General features: G+C 44.6%; 1 pseudogene across 1 annotated transcript; it reads right to left on the reverse strand.

Moving 5' to 3' along the window:
- Positions 1–1,053: 1,053 nt before the first annotated feature.
- Positions 1,054–7,241, reverse strand: LOC147750859 (uncharacterized; annotated as a pseudogene). The gene is made up of 6 exons (XR_015297551.1): positions 7,155–7,241; positions 4,020–4,223; positions 3,036–3,207; positions 2,733–2,869; positions 2,224–2,470; positions 1,054–1,241 (listed from the first exon to the last, which is right to left on the reverse strand). The product of XR_015297551.1 is annotated as an uncharacterized LOC147750859 (transcript).
- Positions 7,242–10,114: the final 2,873 nt, after the last annotated feature.

Here is a 10,114-nt window from a genome sequence, read left to right on the forward strand (position 1 = left end):
AAGAATGTGTGGATTACTAAATGATGACTACATAAGGATAATTTAATTAATATAGTATGCCTGTGGATCACTAATAAATCATTACGGGTTGGATTACACCTTGACAATTCCAGGTTAGGAGCACGTTGCCAGACTGCCAATATTGCCTTGCCGGGTGCCACTAGGAGAGTAGGAAATTGTCATGTCTAATTCTTTCACTAGCACCGCTGCACCATTAGGCAGCTGAGAACCATGCCCACACATTGGCACTATAATGCAATGTTCAAAGGGATTTGGAGCACCCTGCTGACACGTCACAGCTAAATTACCTCATGCATCATGGTCGATGTGGTTCAGTGTTACTCGCTTCACACACAGTTCTCAGTTTGTTGGCCAGTGCCAGTACCAGTACTATAATGCAATGTTGTCTGCGAGAGTCTAGTTTAGGTTTTGTAATGGAAGGGTACCCTTCCATTACCCAAAAAATACTATGTGTACACAAAAGTGAAACTTTTCCCATTTCGGATGTGTTGTACCAAATACCAATTTGCTCTTGTTTGCAAATCCCGAAAATTTTGAATCAGGTCTGCATTATAAACTCAAGCAAACCAGACATAAAACGTCTCTAAGTCTGATCCTAATACTCAGATTATTTGTCCTGCATTGGAAAGATTACTTTTTAAACTCTAAAGTGAGAGGTAGACACTTGTATAAAATACAAGTTGCTATTTTTGGCTATGTTTGTGCTGCAGAAATACCACAAGCACCTTTATATAAAAGAAGTGGCCTGCAGCAATGTTATACCTTTGCATTCAGATCAGCTTAACATCTGCCACTACTCCCATACTCCTGACTCACTGGGATTTGCCTTATTTAGAGGTACAGAGCATTATCGGACGCTGTTTGACATGGTGACCATTTGCAAAACACTAACCAAAATAGTGGTAAAGGAAAAAAATTATCAAAAGGGAGGTTTCAATGTAATTTTATTTATCTAAAGCACATATTTGGCCCAACAGGGGCCAGGATACCAAACAAGAGAAAACATCCAGAAAAAAAATAAGATTCGGGGAAGAAAGGCCAGACTAATGCAACAAGAACAAATAGCTCAACGAAAACCAGCAACTTCATGGTTTGGTTCTAGATGCAGAGATTTCTTAATCCTCTTCTGGCATTGCAAATTTTTATAGCCAGCTTCCTTCTCATACTTCTGTTGTCCAGTGATGACCAGCCGTTGGCACTGCACACAGACTTCATAAACTCTGGAAAAACAAAATAACATACATCAGTATCATGTTCCCACCATTATTTATGGTTTTTAATACGGCTGGGCTGCCTATCAAAAGTTCCAATTCCATTATTTCATGCAGTCTGCCAGATGAGATATGTTTAGGGTTACATGGTTCCTAAGTGAAACATTAAGGCCACTTGGTCAAAGTTTGGCACAGCTTAGAGCAAAGCATTGATGAAGAGGGGGCCAGAAGCTGAAGAAAAAAAAAAGTTCCCTTATGAACTATGAGCCCCTGGTCCACAATGACAGTTCTAGCCCCAAGTAGCAGTGTGTCTTCTCTGGCTCTTTCACCCTTTTGAAATGCTGGGGTACTTGATAAAGACTGTACAAATGTAGATGCATTAAAACAAGCATGGGCCATAATCCTGTTCACTAGACGCGGGCAAGCTTCCTCTGCAAACAGAAAGTAATCAGTGCCAGATTTCTTTACAAAACCATCATTGAGGCAGCCAGGGTGAGTCTGAACTGTACTTGCAATTATCATATTTGGAAAACAGTCGTCTAAGAAACTAGCATAGTGACCAGAAATCCAAATAGGAGCTTACAACCAAGTGTTAGGACCAGGACCAACTGATCTAATTATTAGGGAGTTGATCCGGTCTAAATAAAAGCTGCGAGCACAGTATATTTTGTAAGTGCAGTTTGCTATCACTCATTCATCCAGTTTGAGAACCTCACACCTGGACCTACAGATTTACAAATGAAATCCCAACTCAAGGCTTTGCGCCAGATTTGCATGCCATTTGTAGCACAAGATCAGCACAAACTGTTAAGAAATTACAAGGCACCCCCATTGCTCTTATTGTTCTTTTGCAGACAGCTGTTAAGCAATGATGGAGTCATCGTTCAGTTATGATACAACCTCACATATGCAAACATACAACACAATGTATAATGAATTGTCACAATCCCAGCTCGACTGAATGTTAATTTGAACATTTGTAATATCTTACCAAACAATGCATCAACCTTCTCCTCGTCAAGGACTGCTGTTCCAGCACGAGCCTTCGTTACACCTTTTGCAGATGCAAGTTCTTTAGGAGAAAAAAGTACTTCGCTGATGCCATTGAGAAGAAAACCTGCACTGTCCCGCGCTGACTTGGCTTCCTCCAAGAGTTTGTGCAATTTTCTCTTTGGAACTAGTACATCTCTGAACCGTGAAGGATCGTTTGAGTCCTTTACCAACTGCTGCATATCAGTCTGCAAAATAACACAACTATTAACTATTTGCCATTATGTTAGGTTACAATCTCAAAAATATGCATAGATTGCGGGTTTTTGATTTGGCATCTGGTACATGGCTAACAATGTAATATTTGCTATGTTAGCTCCAGGAGTATAAATCAGCCATACTTAAAAACATTGCAAGCAGAAAGATTTCAAAGTCCTCATGCAGGAAATCTACAAGGTTTGTCCTATATAAACTTTAACTGTGTTAAAAGAGTGGCAAAGAAAAGTATACCTTTTGTACAGTGAATGATCGACTGCATGTTTTTGAGGATGTTATATCTGTTACATTCCGTGGATTGGTCAAAGCAGACAGCGCATCTTGCAAATACTGTACAGCCAACTCACTATTGCAAGTGCCTTGCAACTGTGCTATAATCAAATAAATACACTTGTTAAAGGCAGCAGATAATAAATACAATATACACTTAACAAGCATACTTTTTGGCAATGCATGTGTTTGGATGGGAAAAAAAAAAGGTTTATTAATGGGAATTTTTTGCAGTTTACGTGGAAAGGTAGAATATGAAGCACGCACCTTTTAAGTGTTCGTTTTCAGCTTGTAACCGTACACACCCCTGACAGGAACCAGGGCCAACAGAAAAGCTTTCGTTTTCATTAATAATGGACAAGGAGTTATATACCATTTCCTTAGAGAGAAAGCAAATCATAATTAGGTCATACAAGTGGAAATGCCATTTCCTATGTACCTTTAAAAAAAATAAAAAAATTACCCCAGTGTAGACTATATATAAGCACATGGACATACTTTAATATTTTTGCCAAGGTAGCATGTGAAAGGTAAGATTATCGCTGCACGGGTTCTAACATTTTTGTTAGACTGATCCTCAATGCATAGCCACCGTTACAGTGGCTTTCACATGACCAAGGGATGGTGCAGGTCAGAAATAAACGTCTTAGACATCTAGAGACAGGAGAGAGATACCATGTGTGTTCTTTTCCAGCTTGGGCAAATGACAAGTTTGGCATTTAACAGCTGACTGATTCAATGTTGGCCCTTTACAGGTGCATGACTATGGCACCGAGGCCCTTTACCACTCATTCAAAGAAATAAGCCTCTGGACATACTATCAGGGTAGAGTGATAGCTTTCCAGGATCCCAGTGATCTATCTGTTCCATAACTTGCCTTACTGCAACTATTAAATCATTTCAAATTTGATGAACAAGGATCCAGGCTACATCCTCCTTTCAGCATCTAAAAGAAGTAATTCTGAAGTTTGCCATAATCAATTACAGAAAACCTGGTTCACAAACAACAAGGCCCTAAACACACACCATTAGTGGTATTAGATAGAACAAGGCTCAGGCACAGAACTCCATACTCAGACTCAAGGACAGCAGGGTAGGGGCATTGTAAGTCGCACCCTCTCCATTTGCAGACAGGGAGCGGGGTGGAGTGAAGCGTGAATAAAAAATGGGAAGTCCGGGACAAGAATGTGCTTTGCATAAGTCACAGCTCTGCCTAGCATTTCCTGCACTCCCTGTGTGTTGTTGACTTACTTGTTCGGGTCCTGTTGTCCTGCAGTCAGGAATTTGTGGATCCTTGATTGGACACCTCTGACATGTTCCAGCCCTGACACGCGGGTCTTCCTCTCCCAGGTCGTTGATATCTACTTCCGGGTTCCTTCGCCTCTGTGTTCCCTCGCCAGAGGTACATGCTTGTGTAGCTGTTTCTTCGCACCAGAGTTTCTTCGGCCTCTCGTCCTGTACAGAATACAATGAGAGAAGAAAGATATATTTAACCAAAGAATCCTCGTCTATCTGGTATATGGTAGGATGATGGTATACATATTTAGAAGGACATAGGTACTTATCTGATTTATCTGATCCAAGGAGAGTGGAGAAATGGTTATTCTTTTGTTTCTCCTTTTTAACACAGGCTGGATCTAAAGAGAAAAATAGATATGTTTGTTTCCTGATTTCTTAAGGAGAGCGAAGGAGGGAGAGAGAGAGCGCAGGAGAGAGAGAACGAGCGCGAGAGAACGAGAGAGAGAGAGAGAGAGAGAGAGAGAGAGAGGGAGGGCGAAGGAGAGAGGGGGAAAAGGAGAGAGGGGGCGAAGGAGAGAGGCAAGTGACAGAAGATGCATTAAAGACGTTGATATGATGGGTAAATTATGTGTGGTAGTGGGCAGACGGGGTCATCTTTGGGGGAATTTTGCACTTGTTATCAAATGGAAAGTCATCCAGCAAGGATAAATGAGTGACTGTGGCAAGTACGGGTGAAAAATCAACTCGTGAGAAAAAGCCTGCATCGGAAAAAGGGATAAGCAGACTTATTTGTGCCTTGGCACCATGCTCCTCAGTGAGCAGCGCTGTAATGACACAAGGGGTCCTTTTCTCCTTCTGATGCACACGGCTTTGTTATTGGAATGTGGATTCATGGTATGGCAATGCCTTGGATCAAGGAGGGTGTGAAATTAACAGTTGAAATGACACACTAAGGTGAAGTTACATAACGAAGAAGTTTAAATGAAGGAATAATGTTTGTATATAGTGTGGAGCAATAACGTAATGAAACTTGAGGTGAGACCCCTGCAGATCACATTGAGAGGCTGCCCTCCAGACTTTCTCAGGAGCTCTGAGGCCACGTTACTGTGCTGAGCGGCTCCCTGGAGTTCGGGACCCCCTGTACTCCAGAGGCCTTTGTTATGCCACTGGTGTAGAGTCTTTCGAAATGTGGAAACTGCACCAAATCATGTAGCTAGTTACAACCTACGACAGAGATGGCGGCAAAGGCTTTTCTTCTCTTACAGGTTACATTGTATCTCATGAATGCATAAGGCCTCATCAATATTAATGAGGGAAGAGCCAATTGTATGCTGCTCCAGTACTCTTCTGTTGCTGGAAGGCACATGAAAACTTTTTATAATGCTCGTGAAATTTCCAAATTTCGGGTTATATGAGATTTGCTACATTCTCTCCATTTTTGTGGCTACAAAATCTCGCAGTTTATACTGACTGAAGCAGAAAACGTCTCGTAGGAGACATTTTCTTGTGTGCAGCTCGAGTGTATCTCATGACTTTTGAACGTGAGCTATGCCCACCCACACATTCAATTTTCATGCAAGATACCAACATAAGTGGATTTCATTACATTTCATATAATTTTAACTAATTTTCAGAAGGCATACATTTTCACGTTTGCATAGGCCTTATTCTAGAGACCTGGCGAAAGCCAGATAACGGAAGTACGTGCCAGCAGTTCCTGAATTTAGTGCCGAGAACTGACTAGCATCTTTGGCAGGAGGAAAGTCTTTTGTCAACGGCAGTGGCTGTACCCTAGCAAATATTCACTTTTGAACCGCGACTTCGCCTGCTAAAAGGTGCTCATTTCTTTTAACTTGTGTTATCAATTTTAATCCACACTCTAATACCACAAGCCGCGTTTCTACTACATCTCTATTTATATCGATTTGGCCAGAGTCTGTCGTTTCCGCTCTATCGGTATTAGGGGCCATTTTGTTGGCCTTAGTATAGTAGGAGCCTGCAGCCTTCTCAACAGAAATCTGATTGGCAGAAGCGAGGCCTGCATCTCACAGGAGAAGGGAGTGGGTTCTGTGCAAGTCATCCATCCTATGTTGACGCTCCACCTCCCTGTGTTTTACTGTTCAGAACATATTCTTCGTTTGCACATTTGCTTTATGCAAATAAGCTGCAAATAAAATGTTAAATGCTTTCAGGCATCCATATAGGAAACAACCGATGTTGTATATCTCTGTACTAAAAGTCATGGGAAATAAAATTAAATGAATATGCGACCAGTGTTTCATCATGTTTGCTTTGCTTGTTCGTGCGTGAGGCTGGTATGATGTGATGTTTTGGTTTCCCCCTGGCAGTTTTAGAGGGACCTGTCCCAGATTATCACAAGACCTTATGCTGTACTTCGTGTCCCTATCTCTCTTGAAGAATCTCATGTGCTTGTGACACGGATACATTTCAGATGAAATGCAGAATGTCACATGATTTAGAAGAAATCATCTCAACATTGTACCCAGTGTTAATTTCCGAACTAACACTAAGCGAAAACTTTAGCTACCTAATACACGGGCAGTAATTTATTTTTCCTTACGGCGAAGAACTTGCTGTAAAACATTTTTTAGGCTTTTTGCAATTTTCCACAACTTACACAGGCACGCACTACCACACATACACAAAATACACATGCTCAAACACAAAAGGTGCATAAACAAGCAGGCATGCTGATACAGACAAACATCAAACACACACGCAATCACGCACGCACACACATTGCAACGCATTCATTACAATAACACGAAGCACACACCTTTATCTTAGTGGCCCACCCGGTCACCGGTCAGGCGTACACCCTCAGCTTGGAAAAGTGTGCAGCCAACGCATCGGGTGCCACATCAACCAAAGAAATTGTCCTTTTTTTTCTTTATCTGCAGGGAGCTGCGTCTGGCCCACTTATTGAAAACTCGTGCTTTCCGAAAAATGAGGAAGCTCGTCTGGGACGGAAACTGAGCAGCTGGGACCGAGAGCGGAGGACTGCGGCTCTTTTTTAAGGAAGGCAGCTGCGCTAGAATCGGGGGGCTGACCCAGGATATGGGCGCGTGCAGATCCGTGGAGCTTGCCCCGATGGACTAACATCTACCTAGCAGCTGCAGCACTTACCGGAGTATACACGCTGGAATCGATGAACTTGTGATGCTTTGGAAGTGTAGTTGGAAAAATAAAGACTGATCCCGATCCAACGTCCATTATGGCCATTGCCCTCACGGTATTCGTTCTTGCCGCAGACCAAAACGTCACTTCCGGCGCTCCCGGATGTGCGTAGGCTTTTGCACGAGGAATCCACCGGCTTCAGGATCAGGATATGCAAGAGTGAGAGAGAGCTGCTCTCCATTGGCATTGTGTTCGAGGCAGCTGTGCTTTTTACAACTGTATTTTAGTATTGTGATGGAGTGAATTCGGCAGTCCGGAGGACTTCTACAAATTAGCTTGTTTTCCTTTGCAAGACCATTCCTCTTTAGGGCCATGAGCAGGTCTGTCCGCAGTTGTCTAATAAGTCTAACAATCGGATTCCATGGAAATACTCCATGAAGGAAGTGCAGCCTGGGTGTACAGAAAGTATCATTTGCAATCACAGCAGCGCCTCCCGGCATTCTGCATTCACAAACAGTTTTGGGGTTTGTAGGGCTTTTGGATTTTAGGGCGTACAGGGTCATTTTAGGGTTGAGGGTGGGTTTGTGTTTTGGGGGGCCAGGTGTAATTTAAGGGTTTAGAGCATGTTTGGGTTTTGGGGTGCCAGGGTTAATTTTAGGGTTTAGAGTGTGTTTGGGTTTTAGGGTACAAGGGTTAATATTAGGGATTAGGGTGTGGTTGGGTTTGGCGTGCAAGGGTTAATTTGGGGGTTCAGGGTGTGTTTGGGTTTTGGGGTGCCAGGGTTAAGTTTAGGGTTTGTTTGGGTTTTAGGGTACAAGGGTTAATATTAGGGTTTTGGGTGTGTTTGGGTTTGGTGTGCAAAGGTTAATTTGGGGGTTCAGGGTGTGTTTGGGTTTTGGGGTGCAAGGGTTAATTTGGGGGTTCAGGGTGTGTTTGGGTTTTGGGGTGCCATGGTTAATTTTAGGGTTTAGGGTGTTTTGGGGTTTTGGGGTGCCATGGTTAATTTTAGGATGTTTGGGTTTTAGGGTACAAGGGTTAATATTAGGGTTTAGGGTGTGTTTGGGGTTGGTGTGCAAGGGTTAATTTGGGGGTTCAGGGTGTATTTGGGTTTTGGGGTGCAAGGGTTAATTTGGGGGTTCAGGGTGTGTTTGGGTTTTGGGGTGCCATGGTTAATTTTAGGGTTTAGGGTGTGTTTGGGTTTTGGGGTGCAAGGGTTAATTTGGGAGTTCAGGGTGTGTTTGGGTTTTGGGGTGCCATGGTTAATTGTAGGGTTTAGGGTGTGTTTGGGTTTTGGGGTGCCATGGTTAATTTTAGGGTGTTTGGGTTTTGGGGTGCCAGGGTTAATTTTAGGGTTTAGGGTGTGTTTGGGTTTTAGGGTACAAGGGTTAATATTAGGGTTTAGGGTGTGTTTGGGTTTGGTGTGCAAGGGTTAATTTGGGGGTCCAGGGTGTGTTTGGGTTTTGGGGTGCAAGGGTTAATTTGGGGGTTCAGGGTGTGTTTGGGTTTTGGGGTGCCATGGTTAATTTTAGGGGTTAGGGTGTGTTTGGGTTTTGGGGTGCAAGGGTTAATTTGGGGGTTCAGGGTGTGTTTGGGTTTTGGGGTGCCATGGTTAATTTTAGGGTTTAGGGTGTGTTTGGGTTTGGTGAGGGGGTAGTATTACAAAGCGTATGACACCTTACACAACATGTTTTGATAAAGCCAAACCAAAGTTAGCAATGACCGCGAGGATCATAATGCACTTAAAAGTATATGGTATGGCTATATCATAGAACAGCTATAAGGACATGGTTCTGAAAGCTGCAGACAGGCTCAGCTCATGCTAGAGCACCATCTCACATAATACCAAGCACTCTCTGCCTTCGGGATTGTTAAGGCCTGCCATAGGAGTGACTTATAGGTATATATGTGTCTATATATGTTTAGATATAGGTATACTATATCTAAGCAAAGGGTGATTACACCACTCTGCCCCAGCTGAGTGATCAGCCAGTTGTGTCAATTTAGTAGGGCCAGCCAGGGGTGGCATACTACAAGCTGCAGCCCCTGGTAGGCCTTGGGTGCACATATGCCCTGGGTACCTATAGTACACAGTACAGGGGCTTATAAGTGTGACCCAGTATCCAATTGGAGATGTATATCGCTTGAAAAACAAACAAGCAGCACTGAAAGCGATCGCTTTTGCGATCGCTGTAGTAACATTCGGAAGCTTGTAAAGTAATAGTGTGCTCTCCTTCAAGTACAACCGGTATCGCCAACTCCATGCACAACATGCAAGAACAATATGGGCGCTGGAAAGGGGCTTCGCCTCTGAATGGGGCTTTGGGGGGGTGGCCGACCGGAGGGAGGCTTGCCCCCCGGGGAGTTTTGGGGCCCCGGGAAGACGGGTGGGGGGAAGCATTTCGAGGGGACACAGGAAGGGACGTGGGTCTTGGGCTGGATAGTAGGGTTTGGGCTCCTTTTGGGCTGGTAGGGATAAAACCGGCCTTTTTGGGTCACTGTAACCCAGCAGCAGGGGGGCGTAGTTTGGAGCGTTGTTGTCGGTAGCGTGTTAGGGATAGTTAGGGCCTGTGAAGGTAGCGGTTTGTGGCGGTGGTAAGCGGGGCACCGAGGTAGTGGACAGGTGTGTCCTGGGCAGGAGATCAGGGAGTTTACCTTGAGGCGCCGGAGCTGAGGAGAGCGTGTTGCGGTCGGTCGGCGGCGGAGGATATGGCGGATCCCAGGGTGCAGGAAGCGTTGCGTCTGCTTGAGGAGGCTGGCAGGACGGACCTCCTGAAGGACGGTGTGCGGGTAAGGCCGCCGCGGCGCGCTGCTGATGGCGCCACGGCGGCGGTGTTAGCGTGTGAGCCTCCGCGGTCGCGTGCTAGAAAGGGGGAGGGGGCGGGAGCCGGGGGCGGAGCGGCGCGAGGCGGCGGTTCGAAGGCGGCTGGGGCGCCGCGGAAGAGAGGAGGCGCAACGAAGGGGCGCGGTAG

This window comes from Lissotriton vulgaris, chromosome 1_1 (assembly GCF_964263255.1).
Source record: "Lissotriton vulgaris chromosome 1_1, aLisVul1.2, whole genome shotgun sequence".
NCBI lineage: Eukaryota > Metazoa > Chordata > Amphibia > Caudata > Salamandridae > Lissotriton > Lissotriton vulgaris.